Source organism: Babylonia areolata, chromosome 11 (genome assembly GCF_041734735.1).
Source record: "Babylonia areolata isolate BAREFJ2019XMU chromosome 11, ASM4173473v1, whole genome shotgun sequence".
Classification (NCBI taxonomy): domain Eukaryota; kingdom Metazoa; phylum Mollusca; class Gastropoda; order Neogastropoda; family Buccinidae; genus Babylonia; species Babylonia areolata.
The window spans coordinates 322501-330000 of record NC_134886.1 but is presented as its reverse complement, the minus strand read 5'-3'; the positions used below and the strand labels follow the sequence as shown (position 1 = coordinate 330000).

General features: G+C 44.7%; 1 long non-coding RNA gene across 1 annotated transcript in view; it reads left to right on the top strand.

Moving 5' to 3' along the window:
• The window catches only part of LOC143287265 (uncharacterized), a 14128-nt gene that overhangs the window by 2639 nt on the left and 3989 nt on the right, over positions 1 to 7500 (top strand). The window contains exon 2 of the long non-coding RNA XR_013055924.1: positions 6047 to 6121. This is a non-coding gene — a long non-coding RNA (uncharacterized LOC143287265). The remainder of the gene's footprint in view (positions 1 to 6046; positions 6122 to 7500) is intronic.

Here is a 7500-nt window from a genome sequence, read left to right as displayed (position 1 = left end):
CGCTATTACTGATGCAAGCTATTGACCAAGCCATTGCTGATACAAGCTGTTCACCAAGCCATTACTGATACAAGCTATTGACCAAGCTATTACTGATGCAAGCTATTGACCAAACTATTACTGATACAAGCTATTGACCAAGCTAGCTATTGATCAAGCCATTACTGATGCAAGCTATTGACCAAGCCATTACTGATGCAAGCTATTGGCCAAGCTATTATTGATGCAAGCTATTGACCAAGCTATTACTGATGCAAGCTATTGACCAAGCCATTGCTGATACAAGCTATTGACCAAGCCATTACTGATGCAAGCTATTGACCAAGCCATTACTGATACAAGCTATTGACCAAGCCATTACTGATACAAGCTATTTACCAAGCTAGCTATTGACCAAGCCATTACTGATGCAAGCTATTGACCAAGCCATTACTGATGCAAGCTATTGACCAAGCCATTACTGATACAAGCTATTGACCAAGCCATTACTGATGCAAGCTATTGACCACGCTATTACTGATGCAAGCTATTGACCAAGCCATTACTGATACAAGCTGTTCACCAAGCCATTACTGATACAAGCTATTGACCAAGCTATTACTGATGCAAGCTATTGACCAAACTATTACTGATACAAGCTATTGACCAAGCTAGCTATTGACCAAGCCATTACTGATGCAAGCTATTGACCAAGCCATTACTGATGCAAGCTATTGACCAAGCTATTACTGATGCAAGCTATTGACCAAGCTAGCTATTGACCAAGCCATTACTGATGCAAGCTATTGACCAAGCTATTACTGATGCAAGCTATTGACCAAGCCATTACTGATGCAAGCTATTGACCAAGCTAGCTATTGACCAAGCTATTACTGATGCAAGCTATTGACCAAGCCATTACTGATGCAAGCTATTGACCAAACTATTACTGATACAAGCTATTGACCAAGCTAGCTATTGACCAAGCTATTACTGATGCAAGCTATTGACCAAGCCATTACTGATGCAAGGTAATTGACCAAGCCATTACTGATACAAGCTGTTCACCAAGCCATTGCTGATGCAAGCTATTGACCAAGCCATTACTGATGCAAGCTATTGACCAAGCCATTACTGATACAAGCTGTTCACCAAGCCATTGCTGATGCAAGCTATTGACCAAGCCATTACTGATGCAAGCTATTGACCAAGCCATTACTGATACAAGCTGTTCACCAAGCCATTGCTGATGCAAGCTATTGACCAAGCCATTACTGATGCAAGCTATTGACCAAGCCATTGCTGATACAAGCTACTGACATAGCCACTGTTGAAATAACAAGCTATTGACAAAGCCACTGTTGAAACAAGCTATTGACCAAGCCACTGTTGAAGCTATTGACCTAGCCACCAATTGGAGTGATGGCCTAGAGGTAACGCGTCCGCATAGGAAGCGAGAGAATCTGAGTGCGTTGGTTCGAATCACAGCTCAGCCGCCGATATTTCCTACCCCTCCACAAGACCTTGAGTAGTGGTCTAGACGCTAGTCATTCGGATGACACGATAAACCGAGGTCCCGTGTGCATGCACTTAGCGCACGTAAAAGAACCCACCGCAACAAAAGGGTTGGTCCTGACAAAATTCTGTAGAAAAATCCACTTTGATAGGAAAAACAAATAAAACTGCACGCAGGAAAAAATACAAAAAAAATGGGCGGTGTTGTAGTATAGCGACGCGCTCTCCCTGGGGAGAGCAGCCCGAATTTCACACAGAGAAATCTGTTGTGATAAAAAGAAATGCAATTACAAATACAAATAACTGTTGAAACAAGCTAATGACCAAGCCACTGTTGAAACTGTTGAAACAAGCTATTGACCAAACCAGTGTTGAAACAAAGTATTGACCAAGCAAGCGTTAGCTATTGACCAAGCCACTGTTGAAATAAGCTATTGACCAAGCTACTGTTGAAATAAGCTGTTGACCAAGCCACTGTTGAACCAGCGAGCTGTTGACCAAGCCAGTGTTAGCTATTGACCAAGCCACTGTTGAAACAAGCTATTGACTGAGGCAGTGTTGAAACAGCAAGCTATTGACCAAGCCACTGTTGAAACAAGCTATTGGCCAAGCCACTGTTGAAACAACAAACTATCGACCAAGCCACTGTTGAAACAAGCCATTGACTCAGCCACTGTTGAAACAAGCCATTGACTCAGCCACTGTTGAAACAAGCTATTGACCAAGCCACCGTTGAAACAAGCTATTGACCAAGCCACTGTTTAAACAAGCCACTGACCAAGCCACTGTTGAAACAAGCTATTGACCAAGCCACTGTTGAAACAAGCTATTGAGCCACTGACCAAGCCACTGTTGAAACAAGCTATTGACCAAGCCACTGTTGACACAAGCCATTGACTCAGCCACTGTTGAAACAAGCCACTGGCCAAGCCACTGTTGAAACAAGCCACTGGCCAAGCCACTGTTGAAACAAGCTATTGACCAAGCCACTGTTGACACAAGCCATTGACTCAGCCACTGTTGACACAAGCCACTGACCAAGCCACTGTTGACACAAGCCACTGACCAAGCCACTGTTGACATTGTCGGAGTCACCCAGTTTTCACCCGGGGACACAGTCACTTCCTGCCCAGTCGCTGGCACATGCGCGTACAAATGCAGTCAGCACCAAAGTTCACACACACACACACACACACACACACAGAGTGTCAGCAGCCCTCACTGATGCGCACAACACTCTGTCAAGCCAGCCCTGACAACTGGGCCACAAAGTAGGTCAGCAGACAACGTGACCTAGTTATGGAAGTATGTAGGTCACATGCCGCGTTACGTCCGTGCATTTGTCCGCAGATATGTACTTTGACGGTGCAGTTGAACCGCTGCTGTTGTTATCCAACGAGTTATTCTGTTGTGGGGGTGTTTTTGATTGGCTGTGTGTGTGTGTGTGTGTGTGTGTGTGTGTGAGAGAGAGAGAGAGAGAGAGAAGAATGGTGACGGTGTGTGTTGGAAGGTATCCAGGTGATGTTGGAAACACTGGTCTGTTGCTGTGCAGTGCGCGCACAGGGTGACGTCTTACCTGCTGCTATTTATAGATATGTGCGCAGTTACTTCTGGCCACGGATTGTAGAAGGAAAAGTCACAGGGAAAAGTCACAGAAAAAACAAACAACAAAAACACGTCACAAAATCAGGTAGGAATAAAAGTCACACAGTTAGGAAGGAACACAGCCACAGATTAAAAGTCCTTGCGAAAGATAAACGTTTTAAAATACCAGCTCAGTTGACATTTGGCCTGTGCTGTTTGATGTTGCACCCACACACTGTGCTATAATTAAAACCATGGAGTCACAGTTGGTTTAAACAAAACTTTTTTTCGGTAAACATGTTATACATGTACACATAGACAGCGGAGCAAGAACAAGCTAACAGCTGATACCATGCTCACACACACACATTGTTTCCTTTTTTGAGCAGCCGTGGAGATTGATATACTTAATGATTTACAATAAATGTAGATATTATAATTTCTAAGAGTCTTGAAGGCCTGTGTGTTGTGTTGTGTTGTGTCCTGTTGTGTTGTGTTGTGTCCTATTGTGTCGTGTTGTGTTGTGTCGTGTTGTGTTGTGTTGTGTCCTGTTGTGTTGTGTTGTGTCGTGTCGTGTTGTGTTGTGTCATGTCGTGTTGTGTTGTGTCCTATTGTGTTGTGTTGTGTTGTGTCGTGTTGTGTTGTGTTGTGTCGTGTTGTGTTGTGTCATGTCGTGTTGTGTTGTGTCCTATTGTGTTGTGTCGTGTTGTGTTGTGTTGTGTCGTGTCGTGTTGTGTTGTGTCATGTCGTGTTGTGTTGTGTCCTATTGTGTTGTGTCGTGTTGTGTTGTGTCCTGTTGTGTTGTGTTGTGTTGTGTCGTGTTGTGTTGTGTCGTGTTGTGTTGTGTCATGTTGTGTTGTGTCATGTTGTGTCATGTTGTGTTGTGTCATGTTGTGTTGTGTCATGTTGTGTTGTGTCATGTTGTGTTGTGTTGTGTCATGTTGTGTTGTGTCATGTTGTGTCATGTTGTGTTGTGTCATGTTGTGTTGTGTCATGTTGTGTTGTGTCGTGTCGTGTTGTGTTGTGTTGTGTTCTGTCATGTTGTGTTGTGTTGTGTCGTGTTGTGTTGTGTCGTGTTGTGTTGTGTCGTGTCGTGTTGTGTCATGTTGTGTTGTGTCATGTTGTGTTGTGTCCCGTTGTGTCGTGTCCTGTTGTGTTGTGTCATGTTGTGTCCTGTTGTGTTGTGTCATGTTGTGTCCTGTTGTGTCGTGTCCTGTTGTGTTGTGTCGTGTTGTGTTGTGTCATGTTGTGTTGTGTCATGTTGTGTTGTGTCCAGAAGACATGACTGACTAACAGGGTGTGTTGTGTCGTGTCGTGTTGTGTTGTGTTGTGTTGTGTTGTGTCCTGTTGTGTCGTGTTGTGTTGTGTCATGTTGTGTTGTGTCCAGAAGACATGACTGACTGACAGGGTGTGTTGTGTTGTGTCGTGGTGTGTTGTGTCGTGGTGTGTTGTGTTGTGTCCAGAAGACATGACTGACTAACAGGGTGTGTTGTGTTGTGTTGTGTTGTGTCATGTTGTGTTGTGTCATGTTGTGTTGTGTCCAGAAGACATGACTGACTGACAGGGTGTGTTGTGTTGTGTCGTGGTGTGTTGTGTCGTGGTGTGTTGTGTTGTGTCCAGAAGACATGACTGACTAACAGGGTGTGTTGTGTTGTGTTGTGTTGTGTTGTGTTGTGTCCAGAAGACTTGACTGACTGACAGGGTGTGTTGTGTTGTGTTGTGTTGTGTTGTGTTGTGTTGTGTTGTGTCCAGAAGACATGACTGACTAACAGGGTGTGTTGTGTTGTGTTGTGTTGTGTTGTGTCCAGAAGACTTGACTGACTGACAGGGTGTGTTGTGTTGTGTTGTGTTGTGTCCAGAAGACATGACTGACTGACAGGGTGTGTTGTGTTGTGTTGTGTTGTGTCCAGAAGACTTGACTGACTAACAGGGTGTGTTGTGTTGTGTTGTGTTGTGTCCAGAAGACTTGACTGACTGACAGGGTGTGTTGTGTTGTGTTGTGTTGTGTCCAGAAGACTTGACTGACTGACAGGGTGTGTTGTGTTGTGTTGTGTTGTGTCCAGAAGACATGACTGACTGACAGGGTGTGTTGTGTTGTGTTGTGTTGTGTTGTGTCCAGAAGACATGACTGACTGACAGGGTGTGTTGTGTTGTGTTGTGTTGTGTTGTGTTGTGTCCAGAAGACATGACTGACTGACAGGGTGTGTTGTGTTGTGTTGTGTTGTGTCCAGAAGACTTGACTGACTGACAGGGTGTGTTGTGTTGTGTTGTGTTGTGTCCAGAAGACTTGACTGACTGACAGGGTGTGTTGTGTTGTGTTGTGTTGTGTCCAGAAGACTTGACTGACTAACAGGGTGTGTTGTGTTGTGTTGTGTTGTGTTGTGTTGTGTCCAGAAGACATGACTGACTGACAGGGTGTGTTGTGTTGTGTTGTGTTGTGTCCAGAAGACATGACTGACTGACAGGGTGTGTTGTGTTGTGTTGTGTTGTGTTGTGTTGTGTTGTGTTGTGTTGTGTTGTGTTGTGTCCAGAAGACTTGACTGACTGACAGGGTGTGTTGTGTTGTGTTGTGTTGTGTCCAGAAGACTTGACTGACTGACAGGGTGTGTTGTGTTGTGTTGTGTTGTGTTGTGTTGTGTCCAGAAGACATGACTGACTGACAGGGTGTGTTGTGTTGTGTTGTGTTGTGTCCAGAAGACTTGACTGACTGACAGGGTGTGTTGTGTTGTGTCCTGTTGTGTTGTGTCATGTTGTGTTGTGTCCAGAAGACTTGACTGACTGACAGGGTGTGTTGTGTTGTGTTGTGTTGTGTTGTGTTGTGTTGTGTTGTGTTGTGTTGTGTTGTGTCCAGAAGACATGACTGACTGACAGGGTGTGTTGTGTTGTGTTGTGTTGTGTTGTGTCCAGAAGACATGACTGACTAACAGGGTGTGTTGTGTTGTGTTGTGTTGTGTTGTGTTGTGTCCAGAAGACGGTTGTGGCGCGCCCCCTACCGGCAGCCTCCAGCGCCGGACAGACCTCCTTCCTGGACACCGCCATGGAGGTCAGTGACTGTTTGATTTCCTGTGATATCTGTTGTGTCTGCTTGGTTTCCTGTGAAATCTGTTGTGTCTGCTTGGTTTCCTGTGATATCTGTTGTGTCTGCTTGGTTTCCTGTGATATCTGTTGTGTCTGCTTGGTTTCCTGTGATATCTGTTGTGACTGTTTGGTTTTCTGTGATATCTGTTGTGACTGCTTCGTTTCCTGTGAAATCTGTTGTGCCTGCTTGGTTTTCTGTTATATCTGTTGTGACTGTTTGGTTTTCTGTGATATCTGTTGTGACTGCTTCGTTTCCTGTGAAATCTGTTGTCGTCGTTCAATGATGGGGACTGGAAGCTGGACGGGTAGGTGTGCAGGTTTGCTGACTACCAGGGCCAGCTTTGATTAGTGCGGCAGTGTGTCCTCCAGCCCGACTGGTACCATAGTTTGCTGTTTGGTAATACATGTTCTGTCCTTCCAGTAGGCTCTCAAAGACTTGTCAACTGTGGTTTTCTGTTTGATTATACATGTTCTGTCCTTCCAGTAGGCTCTCAAAGACTTGTCACCTGTGGTTTACTGTTTAGTTATACATGTTCTGTCCCTCCAGTAGGCTCTCAAAGACTTGTCAACTGTGGTTTTCTGTTTGATTATACATGTTCTGTTCCTCTAGTAGGCTCTCAAAGACTTGTCAACTGTGGTTTACTGTTTGATTATACATGTTCTGTCCCTCCAGTAGGCTCTCAAAGACTTGTCAACTGTGGTTTTCTGTTTAGTTATACATGTTCTGTCCCTCCAGTAGGCTCTCAAAGACTTGTCAACTGTGGTTTTCTGTTTAGTTATACATGTTCTGTCCCTCCAGTAGGCTCTCAAAGACTTGTCAACTGTGGTTTACTGTTTAGTTATACATGTTCTGTCCCTCCAGTAGGCTCTCAAAGACTTTTCAGTCTCTGACTGTGTATATATCTCTCTCTGACTGTGTATATCTGTTTCTCTGGCTGTGTATATCTGTCTCTCCACGTGTCTCTCTGGCTGTGTATATCTGTCTCTCTGACTGTGACTTGTGTATATCTGTCTCTCCCCATGTCTCTCTGACTGTGTATATCTGTCTCTCTGACTGTGACTGTGTATATCTGTCTCTCCCCATGTCTCTCTGACTGTGTATATCTGTCTCTCCCCATGTCTCTCTGGCTGTGTATATCTGTCTCTCTGACTGTGTATATCTGTCTCTCTGACTGTGTATACCTGTCTCTCCCCATGTCTCTCTGACTGTGTATATCTGTCTCTCCACGTGTCTCTCCGACTGTGTATATCTGTCTCTCCCCATGTCTCTCTGGCTGTGTATATCTGTCTCTCTGACTGTGTATATCTGTCTCTCCCCATGTCTCTCTGACTGTGTATATCTGT